The following is a 12743-nucleotide window of genomic DNA, read 5'->3' on the forward strand; positions in this document are numbered from 1 at the left end:
AAAGCAGACAGGTCTGGAACAACATGAGGTTAAAGGGGTACTTCACCCCTGGAAAGATGAATGTGTATTTAAAATAGGTCATTTATGTAGAAGAAATGTGAAATTATTTTTGAATTTGGAGCTTTCTAGACTGAGAAAATCCAGAAAATTTATTTTTGGCTTATGTGGATGAAAGACAACAACTCCCAGAATGCACTTGCTTCGCTGCCCTACGAGGCCACTCCCAAGTCACGCCTACCGGTAAGAGAGCGCAGTTGAAAACAACAAGGCTAGGCTACTAGTGAGGCTCCGTGACGAGTTTGCCCGGGATTTCGAGATCGCCCAAAATGTCCGGGATTCGGCTTTTGCGTTCTACAGTCGCCATTCATTATGTTTACTGTGGCGAGCAGGACAAGACTGAGGGCCGCGGGAGAACGGCGCGAGGCCGGTGGCGTCATCACTGAGACGCGCCGGTTTCGTATCTCTCAAGGAGGAGCGGGAATTTTCTTAGCAATGTTAAAACGCACATCAACCGATCACTTGTTTAGCGTTCATGTAAACACTACATTCAGATTCACCAATCAGAATGAATTCAGTTAGATTGAAACAAAAGGTGTGCATGTAAACAATGAATGGCGACCGCAGAAAACAAAAGCCGAATCCCGGACATTTTGGACGATCTCGACGGCCGGACATGTCCGGGAAAAAGAGGATGGTAACCCCTACTACTCAGCTTTCTCTTACTACTCAGCTTTCTCCACAGAACAAGAGCCTGCTAGCTTAGCTTCCAAAGAAAGCTTAGCTTCCAAATTCACTGTGTGAGATCCCACCTCCTATGGGCGGGTTGAAAACATGCGGGACAGCTCCTCCTACTGGCTGTAGTCTTTAGCCTCTGGCCAAAAAATCCTCCGATGACGCAAAATGACGATTTTTGCGTCATCGGAGGATTTTTTCCAGACAAAAAATACATAAATCTCTCATCTCAGGGGGATATGAGGGGAGAAAGCACTGTAATTCGAAAATACTACAGGTTTTCTGCTAATACAAAGCTTAATGCTAAATCCTGAAGTATCCCTTTAAGTAAATAATGGCAAAAAATGACCTGTAAAGACTACATTTTAAATGCACACATCTCCTAAAGGTTTATTTTCTCAACGTTAAAGCTAACAGGAATGGACTAAAAGCCACAAAACTCTGATTTCATGGGCTCCTGAAGCTGGAATCTCTTTTGCACTTGTTTGGCTCCTCTAAAAACATGTCAACCTAAACAATATGGCATATTATGGCATTATATTGTAAATTTCACTACTTAACTGTGTCAGTATTCATAGCACAATACAGTAATAAAAGTCGTGCCCCCTAAAGGGGCTTCATATTCTCAGTTAAAGGCGATTCACTGCCTTTGAATATGATTTACTGCATAGCACAGCATGAGTATGAAAATGTTCCACTGATATGTACCTGGCAGACATTTTCATCTGCTGAAATGAAGGACGGAAGCAACCAACAATTATTCATTGTGTGTGGCAACCTGACTCATGAACGGCATCTAAATTAGCTTGTTGTAAGGGCTGTCATTCATTTTAAATGACTTTCAGATTTGTTTTGTCAAATTGGTTGAGAATAGTAAAGGTTGTATAAGATTGCAAGCAGGACTACTAGTTTCTGCAAGGGTCAGCAAGACACACTCATAGAGAGCAAAAAAACAAACCTAAATCGCAATATTTAAAAAATAAAAGGCAATATTCCAGATGTATACATAAATGTACAATTTGATCATTTATTTTGTGCCATTTATATCCTTTATCTGAAATGTGCAAAAAGCCTTTTATTATGCTAATAAAAAATATGCATAGAGCCTGATCATAACTAAAGAACTTTCCATCTACATCCACCCAACTTGGCACAGTCATTCAGCGTGTTCTGACTCAGATGGCTATATCTTTTGTATCTGAATCAGTTTCTAGCTGACAAGCAAAAATCCTCCAAAACTCATAGATTTCTATTCATATTTATGACTGCAGTCCCTCCTATATCTATCAAGTACATAAAAAGAACTTAGCAACCACAAAGCCCATATTTTCGTCTTGATAAACTTCACTTTTCTAACTCTACTTTAAAAAGTAGGATGAGTATGTTATGCTTTTTAACCAAAGTGCTTGGCCATGTATAACTCATGATCTGCAGCATATGTCAGAATGGTCTTAGCAAGTAAGCCAAGAAACTTGGCAAGTTTTAGTACATTAATTTTTATGTAAAATTTGAGGTTGCGGTATGCTGACTACTCCATCTTCTAAATCATTTAAAATATAATTTAGGTTTGGTTTTAGAATCAGACCAATATGACAAATATGTCATGTTACGTTTAAAAAGATAAATTGGTAGATACTTGACAGTCAGATTACCTTGAGACGTAATGACCAGCATACAGCACCATGGGGAAAAATATGATCATTTTTTGGCCTTGGTTCATTAAATCTTTAAACAGACTATATCCAAAAATAGTCAGTCTGAGACACTTTAGTTTGATTGAACTGCCTCATACTGCGGCACACAATCTGCCATCCATCAACAGATTGATAGTGAAGGGTGTTTTTAATTTCGTTTTAGTTTTAAGTTCATCCACAGTGGTAAATGGAGAGAGAGAGTGAGATATTCTGATTCAGAGACGAAGCTAATCCCTTTAACCGCACGGTACATGTCAGTGTTTTTCCATCTCATCAGAAATGTCACCCGCTGAAGTGACAAGGGAGGAAAGATTGAAATGTCATGCATGATTTATGGAACCTTTTCATGTAACTGTTTATATGACAGTGTCGTTTTATCTGTGAATCCAGCTCGACTGATTTGCCTCCCACTAAGAAGTAAACGAGTGACGGTGTAAACACATGATTCTGACAGGAGAATAAGACTTGTGGCCTGCCTGCACAACATATTCAGGCAAACACAAAAGTACTCGCATTGGCTGTTAGCTGGCAAAGTTCTTGCGAAACATGTTATGTCCATAGCTGCGTTCACGCCATGTCATAATTACCGTAATTGCGAGATTTCAACTTCATAGAGCTCGTATTTACAACATGTAAGCTGGGAATTTTCCGAGATGTTCTACTTGTACCAACTAACCGCTGCAGATTAGTTTAGGTGTTGATAGTGTTGCTATAAAAACGCATAATTCCCAGTCCGAGGACGTGAACAGCTATGAACAGAATGTCATGTGTTGTCATCTGGAAATTACGGTAATTACGACATGAGGTAAACGCAGCATATCACCAAATAAAATTACAAAAACTTTCTCCCAAACGCCTTTCCAAATCTACCACTGGTTACCAAACAGAGTTGCTGCGTCCCAATTCACCGACTTATACTACGCCCTAAAAGTATGTACACTTTTTGTAAAGAAAAAGTACAGTAGACAAGCTTTGGGACATACTATCACGCCATAAAATTGTGTCTTTAACGGTTGCTCTCTGTCGCTTAGTTACACGCATCCATGTCACCATAAACTGGCATGTCAATACTCTTTTCACAGTAATTGAATTTCCTACCGTATTGGAGAGAAAAGAAGTTGCATGTTAAACTGCCAGTCGCGGGTCTTTCATGCGGAGACTCTCCTCATAATACATAACAATATATTTAAAAGTTAATGGCCAAACGGATCTTTATAAAAGTTCACATTGTTGTTGCAAATGAAATATAACATTAAATACAAAACATTTATCAGCTTAAATGATGATTATAATTCACTCTAAACCCTTTATCTAAACCTCTCAACCGTCGGTGGTGCAAACCCGCCATGTTTTGTAGTCTTTTGAACACTTTTTACTTGTGTTACTTTAGTTTTGAACCAAATCCTCCTCCAAAGCGCAATGGGTTCTGGGCAATATTAGCCGTTATAGTGTGCACGGATCCACTCTTCGAAAATCTACCAGAAATAGAAGACCATCCGGGGACTTCTGGCACACTCTTTTCAACATACTATGCTTTGGGACACACTTATTTTAATCTCACATACTATTTAGGATGGATAATATGGACATCGGGATGCAGGGAGTGTCTCGCCACCAAACTCCATTTCTGCTGTACACGTCAAAAAAAGTCAAGTGACTTTGCCTCAAGTCATGTGACTGATTAATTTGCTCAAAGATGGAAATAAAACATGTTGCTCTCCATAAACTTCTGAAATGCAAATTAGTGCCAATTTCCATGCAAGAAAACATTTTTGGTCTCTCAAGGACGTGGGTTATAAACAATGCCTTATTCGCTAACTGTTTTTGCGATATTGCCGTTTTCTCATAAATTAAACACAATTCGGATGGAAAAATATCTAATATCTATCTAACTTGTGCCATTCACATAATGTATCTGGACTACACAAGTCTTCCACTCTGTAAAATGAATTAAATTATACAATAAAAACCTTTATATTTATTACCAATATATTATATTTAATATATTAACTTTATTTGTGCTGGGGAAAAAATATATTGTTTTAGAAGAAAAAAAAGTACCTGAATGAATCAATGAAAAGCAGTCTTAAGTAGATCTTGAGTAGGGATGCTACATTTGAATGACATCTCTGAATCCCACTGCACACCTGCATGGAAAATGAAGCTACAGTGATGGCTCCATACCCTCGAAAGGGAGAAAAGAAGACAGAAACCATTTCATCACTAGAGATTAGTGTATTAAAATCAATATTTGTAAACATTTGAGTTCATTAATGAACTAAAGGTAAAGCCCTGTGTGTATTCTTAGCCATTAGTGAGTAATCAATAAATGTAATTTTCAAAAGCGCACAGAAAATAATGAAAAGGGTGCTGAGCAGAATATTACTTTAATCATCAGAACATTTTTCAATTACTCAAAGGGAACCTTGCTTGTCAGGGTGGGCGGACAATGATAGAAAAATTCCATGAGAGAAGTACAGTTTGCTCTTACTGACGTTCAACCAATTTGCCTAAAACAACAAAATCTAAAGAAAATGCATGATTTGAATTTAATTTATATGAATACTCCCCATTTATATCTATTACACGTATATATGGGGGCCATTGTTCTTGGACACTGAAACTAATATAATTCTATCCATGTTTCACAGTAGTTTTGTTAGATTTCATCCATTCTTAGACTATAACTTTGAACAAGTTATTTCAAAGAAACACATGGATACATTCATAGATTGGCTTCATAAATGGGGATAATTGGAGAAATGGAAAAAATCTCTTCTTTTGGGTCACAATGACTTCTCCAAGTATAGTTTTTAAAAATAAAGTACATCAAGAGCCCCAGAGGAAGCATTACCTCCAAGGATAAGATGTCATCACGTCTCAAAACGAAGGCCATTCTAGAAGTAAATGGAGGGTAATGAAATCATATCTCTGCTCGGGGAAATCACTAGCCAGATAGGATATGGGTAAGCTGAAATGTGGTAAGCAGATGGGCACAGATACACCAAAATCACACAGAATAAACTGGGCTTATGGCTGACTGATATGAGTTTTTCAATGGGCATTGCTTATATATAGAGAGAGAGAAGGGTGACATTATATATAATAACAATTATGGCAAATAAAATGTATGAATATACATGTGCACAACTGCATACACAATAAATTAATATTATTGAATTAGCATACGCATTTATTCAAATTAATGCATCGTGTGAACAATTTAACACAAATTTTGGGAGAAACATCAAAGACAAAGTTGATAATAAAAAGTAACATAACTGAGAACTTAAAATTTAAATTAGATCTACTATATCACCTAGTGACATTAGATATAAAATAAATAAAAGACTGCTATTCTGAAGAGTAAAAGGCACACACATCCACTGAGGAGGAACTAAAGTTATCCCACCTTTCCGTCATATTGATTCCCACTTCGGTGCATTGAGTTCCACTCGCCACAGGAGTTCCACAGCAACGGCACTGAGCAGACAGAGAAGGTCAACCTTTGATTTCTCACCAGGGTTTCAAAGAATCTTCCACATAAAGAAACACTTGCCTTTTCTTTCGCTTGCTCAATCAACTGGGGACAAGTGGTTTCTAATTAGTGAAATGTGCAGAGGATATATCTCCTCCCTCCTCAACCTTTACTAAGACTTCAGTTGTCCACAAACACATATAGCAATTTTCTAATTATGAGTGACAAGCTGCTAAAAAAACAAACAAACTCACTCCTGAAATGTTTTCTGCTTTCATCTCTCACGCCACACAGCAGTATGCACGTTATTGTCATCATTTTCCATAATGAGACACAATTAATCATCAAAGCAGTGGCAAAATGAATGAACTTGTTTAACCTTCTAGGAGTAGATGTTTATGGCCAATATAATGACCTACCACTGGCCTCAGACGATGGGAAAGAACTCACTTAATCAACAGATAAAGTAAAAATTAGACATTAGTGTACTGTTACTAACAGCATAACTGAAGGCATACCCATTCCTATTGCAAATCTCACTGCTACTCCAGCATCGTGGCATATGTATCAGTTTTTCTGAAAAGCTTGAGAAATGCAAAATATCAGGCTTAAGTGTCATAAAGAAATGCTGATATGGCCTCTCCAACCCTCTATAATGCTTGAAAATGGGAGAAAGCACACTGTTGCATTGCACATTGCCTAACAACATTGGACCAAAAACACTGAGACATTTTTTAAACATCTTCTTTTGTGTTCTGCAGTAGAAAAGATGTGCATACAGGTTTGGAACTACATGAAGGCGAGTAAATAATCCTTTTTCATGATTGTTAGGTGAACTATCCTGTAACTGACACTACAGCTAAAGAGACTCTGGGCAAATTCCAATCAGAAGTGAGCATCCCTATGATCATCTCACTCCGAAGGGCAGAACATGTCCTTAAAAGATTAAATTACTTCCTTGAAGTGACCATTGCATGTTCCCTTCGCTAACACACGTGTGGAAGGGCCCTTCGTGAAGGGATTCAGTTCTTCACTTTCGTTTGGAGAACGCGACGTCCCCTTCCGGAAAACCCCCTCACTCCTCACTCTGGGTCTGGTCTGGTCACCAACTTAGGATCTCAGACTGTTTCCATTGTCTTCGGATTTGGAAAGTTATCAATCCTTCGGTTGTCTACCTGAGGATTACTTACCTGATTCCCAATGTCTCCTTCATTCTCCAGTCTCCAGTGATCTCCCTTATCTGCCAAAAGCAGGAGTGTCTAAACCTGCTCCTGGAGGGCCACTGTCCTGTAGAGTTTAGCTCCAACTCGCCTCAACACAACTGTCTTATACAGGTGCTGGTCATATAATTAGAATATCATCAAAAAGTTGATTTATTTCAGTAATTCTGTTAAAAAAGTGAAACTTGTATATTATATACACTCATTACATGCAAAGTGAGATATCTCAAGCCTTTATTTGTTATAATTTTGATGATTATGGCTTACAACTTATGAAAACCACAAAATCAAAATCTCAAAAAATTAGAATATTACATGAAATCACACAGTAATTACACAGTGATACCATGGTCATTGAACCAGGTTTTGGTTCTTTTGGCAGTGTGGGCAGGTGCAAATCCTGCTGGAAAATGAAGGAAGCATGAAGTGCTCTGAAAATGTCCTGGTAGACGGCTGCGTTGACTCTGGATTTAATAAAGCACAGTGGACCAAAGTCCTCTTTTCTGATGAGAGCAAATTTTGCATCTCATTTGGAAACCAAGGTCTCAGAGTCTGGAGGAAGAATGGAGAGGCACACAATCCAAGATGCGTGAAGTCCAGTGTGAAGTTTCCACAGTCTGTGTTGGTTTGGGGAGCCATGTCATCGGCTGGTGTTGGTCTACGGTGCTGTCCACTCAATGCAGCCGTCTACCAGGACATTTCCAGAGCACTTCATGCTTCCTTCAGCAGACAAGCTTTATGGAGATGCTTCCTTTATTTTCCAGCAGGATTTGCACCGGCCCACACTGCCAAAAGAACCAAAACCTGGTTCAATGGTATCACTGTGTAATTACTGTGTGATTTCATGTAATATTCTAATTTTCTGAGATTTTGATTTTGTAGTTTTCACAAGCTGTAAGCCATAATCATCAAAATTATAACAAATAAAGGCTTGAAATATCTCACTTTGCATGTAATGAGTCTATATAATATACAAGTTTCACTTTTTTAACGGAATTACTGAAATAAATCAACTTTTTGATGATATTCTAATTATATGACCAGCACCTGTAGTATGCCTAAGACTTTTATTAGCTGGTTCAGGTGTGTTTAACTGGGGTTGGAGCTGAACTCTGCAGGACAGTGGCCCTCCAGGAGCAGGATTGGACATTCCTGACAAAGTCTCTGGTTTGTGGTTTTCCCTCATACTCACCTGGACACGGACACTTACCTTCTTGCCCTCTTCAAGGACTCTGTAACTCTCATTCATTCAAATAGACTGTTGTTTACCTGTCAAATTCACCCGCTTGCCATAACTCTTCAGTTTAAAACTAATTTACTTGCCATATATCTCTTTCGTTATAAGATTTCAACTTACCTGAATAATTGCCTGTTCTCTTCAGTGCTGTGCTGTTCCATCAGTTTTCATATTGTTTAATAAACTGTTTTGGGTTCAAATACATCTTCCTGTCTGAGTCTTCGTAATGTATCCATTTAACTTTCCCTTTTGTTTTGTGAGATTTTCCAGCAATATTGCTGCATCATGCGGTATGGTGCATCTGATCATTCATTTTGACTTGTTGCCATCTTTCAGACACTTTGCCAGCTCAAAACTAATTTACTTACCATTAGAGAAAATAAAAAGGTCAGATGCATTGATTTACTAAGGTTGCAAGAGCATATATGCAAAATTAACTTCTTCAACCATAATTCTAGTCATCCTACGTTTACAGATTCATCTTATTCTGTGTTTAAATGCCAACGTTCAATGCTAACACAATCTTTTCTCAATTTACATACTACTTTTCATTGCACTGAATCTAAACACATCTTTCCATCTGGTGGGAGGGCAAATTAATGAAGGGTTCCAGTTTAATTCAGAATAATTGAAATGTCTCTGTGGACATATTTCACTGCTCTGGGATATGAAGACAGATCTGAGCTCAGAGTCCTGAGTCTGAGGGTAAGGTCAACGCACGGCATGATAACTTTAACTGCATACTGATGACTCGTGACTGTGTGTTCACATACCACATGAAGCAGATTTCTTCTTCCTCCAGTCCATATACAGAACAAAGAACTTTAATAAGCCATTCATGGGTTGATTTCCCTGAGAAGTATGAACACCACGACACTGGAAAACTATCATTAGTCCTGCATTTTCAATCAACGGCACAGAAATTACACACTTAACCTTTAAGGATGCATTTTTATATGTTTGTTACTCACTTAGAAAGAAAACCATATTCCTGAATATTAGTACTATTCTTCCTTCGTGATTTTTGAGCTTTATATGTTTAGACTGTGGATAATAATTTTGTTAATAGTATCAGAGAAATGGTCAGCATGGTAATTGAGTTTAAAAGGTTCAAATTCATCAAATAACAATTAAACAAAAAATAAAATTCCCTTTGGCAGTAATATTTTGCTTTTTATCTCTCCGAGTTTAATTTTTCTGGTCGTAGCATGATTTTATTAAACACTAGAGAGATAAACGCAAACTATAAAGCCAAATAATTAACTCATATCAGGTTAAATCAGCTTCAAGAGATGGAATGATGTTGATGGAAAGAAGCTGATGTAAAATGTGGAGCTGAAATGAAATCATACTGCTATAAAAATCTAGTTGGTTACAAATAGTTCCCCAAACTTCAAAAGTCATTGTACTAGCCTCTCATGCACCTAATACATATATTGAATAATTTGCCCCAGGACTGGTTTTGTTGTGGCAAACACAGAATTAGATTAAACACAGTTAGGAGTGGATCTGAATGGCCCTTGAAGACTTGCCAAATCTTATTAATGTGATAATAAGCGTAGCGAGAACAATACAATTATTTGAGATAACATCAGCAGCAGACTGAGATTCTGGACTGTGAAGGACTAGAGGACTAGCAGACTCAGTCATGTGATACGCTTTTAAGTACCTCTCTGGATTACATTAACCTCCATTAGAATAAGTACGCTGCTATGAATATGAAATGGAAAAATATTAATATGCATATGAATATGCAAATGGAGCTGTACTGCAGATAAATTTAGGAATTGGGTTTTCTTTGTGGATTCAATTTTTAGTGTTTATGACCTCACACATACTTCTAGTACACAAATGCAAACATGAATGCTTTGCAAAAATGTCTGCATCACCAAAATCGATGTTATTATGCAGGTGGCTAGATTTAAACATATCAACTTTAACTAACTTCCTCAGCAGGATTTTCTGTAAACTGTTGCTCTGCCATAAATGTAGTTGATCTGAAAAAGAAAACTGTCTGCAGACGGAAACTGTGTACGCTAATGTCCGCTATATTGGCCCTCGCAGCAACGCTGAGAATGCTATGAATATGAATTGCAGCCCGACAAAGTCCAGACGCAACGACGCATGAAATCGAGCTTGCGTGGCTAGAAACGACTGCGTTCACGTAGTTGCATGTTTTGGGCTTTAGGTCCAAGTGCTGTTCTTTAACCACCTTCAGTCTGTAGTCTCTCTCCTTCACTTGAATGAACCTCAGTATTTCGTTCTCCTCCACGGGGACTAGTGCATAAAGTTTAATGGAGGATAAAAAGAGAGAGAGATTAAGAGGATTTATCCAGCAGAGTCCTTATAAATAAGGCCTCTAATGATGTTCCTGTCATTATTTATGTGTGACAGGTTTCAGACAGGCATCTCGAGGGACAGCCGAGACCTTGTCTTGTCGCGGGTGCGCAGTGTCCACAGAGGGGGACTGATTGATCAGGTTCCAGACCGAGGTCTGTCTGAGATTGAGACGTGATAGTTGGGGCAGCTGATTGATGTGTGAGCGCGCGTGTGTGTATGTGTGTGAGGAGAGAATACATCAAGACAAGAGGCTGAACAGACAAGCCAAGGGTGCTGTGTGGAGTGTGTAGATATGATGCTCAGAAACAGATTTACAATGAACACTCACTTACAGCACTGCTCTTACCTGTTTAGCCCACTATCAATGACTGTAAATTAAAGGGAACGCTCACCCAAAAGTGAAAATTCTGTCTTCACGTCTAAAACCCTGTATGACTTTCTTTCTAAGGCGGAACACAAAAAAGGTCATGTATACAAGTATGAAAGAATCTAAATGAAATATTGCAATAACTCAGAAAGTACACATACTTGCAAATCAAAGAAGTTTTCGTCTTTTTCTGCCTCTCTTGTTTATGTAAGCTATAAATGTATGTGTTTCAGAGATTAATTTAGAGGTAGGAAAACGTATTATAAATCACACAACGGAACAGGGTATTACCAATCATGCCCAGCATGTTATACAACCCATAGAGCAGGTAATAAAAGAAGGTGGAAAAGTCTGAGAGAATTTACAGCCCCATTTCCAGAATAGTTGGGACATTTTGTAACATGCAATAAAATCAAGAATCTGTGATTTGTTAATCCTCTCGAATTTAACTGACGAATGTACAAAGAAAATATTTCCAATGTTTTCACTGACCAACTTAGTTTTATTTCGTAAAAATAAACAAGTTTTGATTTTGATGGCTGCTACACACTCCAAAAAAGTTAGGACAGAGGCATGTTTACCACTGTGTCACATCACCTTTCCTTTTAATTAGCCTACACTTTTGTTGAAGTTTTGCAAGTGGAATATTTGCCCAATCTCAATCGTTGTCTCTGATTCTCCTTTTCATGATGGGTCATACATTTTCAATGAGAGACAGATCTGGACTGACGGCAGACAGTCAGGCACATTTCTTCTATGGTGCAGAGAACCACTCAGTTTTCAGTTTTCCTTGCTTCCCAGGAAAGATGTCATATTGATAGCAGTTTATGTCTCTGTACAATCCAAATATATTCCTCCATGTCAGTGATACCTTCACACAAACAAGTCACCCATGCCGTTTGCACTTATGCACCCCAATACCAGGACAGATGTTTGCTTTTGCACCTGTCGCTGATGAAAGCCTGGTTGGTCCCTTTCGTCTTTGGGACTGAGAACTCAATGTCCATTTTTTTCCATTAACAAGCTGAAACATGGACTCATCTGACCACAGCAAACATTTCCACAGTCTTCTAGACCATCTGAGATGAGCTCGGGCCCAGAGAACTCACCTGCATCTCCGCAAAGAACTGATGTATAGCTTTCTCCTTGCGTAACAGAGATTCAAGAGGCATTTCTTGATGCAGTGTCAGACTGAGTTCAGTGAAAACAGTTTTTCCAAAGTACTGAGCACATGTGGCTGTTTGTAACAGAGAAGCATGATGGTTTCTCATGCAATGCCGTCTGAGGGCTCAAAGGTCACGCACATTCAACAGAGGTCTCCTGCCTTGCCCTACAGACTGAGATTTCCCCGGATTCCCTGAATCTTTTAACAATATTATGTATGGTAGATGGTAAAATACATAAATTCTTTGCAATCTTGCATTTAGAAATGTGATTTTTGAATGGTTTGACAATTCTCTCATGATATTTGGCACAAAGTGGTGAGCCACCAACCACCATGACCCATCTTCGCTTACAAAGACTAAGAAGCTCTTTTACACCCAAACATGACACCCTCACCTATTACCAATTCACCTACTCATTGTGGACTGTTTAAAAAGAGTTGGATAATCTAACTTGGATAATCTTTTGACTTTTATTTTGCCTCTGTCCTAACATTTTTGTATTGTGTTGC

The sequence above is a fragment of the Squalius cephalus genome (genome assembly GCF_949319135.1).
Source record: "Squalius cephalus genome assembly, chromosome: 10".
Taxonomy (NCBI): Eukaryota; Metazoa; Chordata; class Actinopteri; order Cypriniformes; family Leuciscidae; genus Squalius; species Squalius cephalus.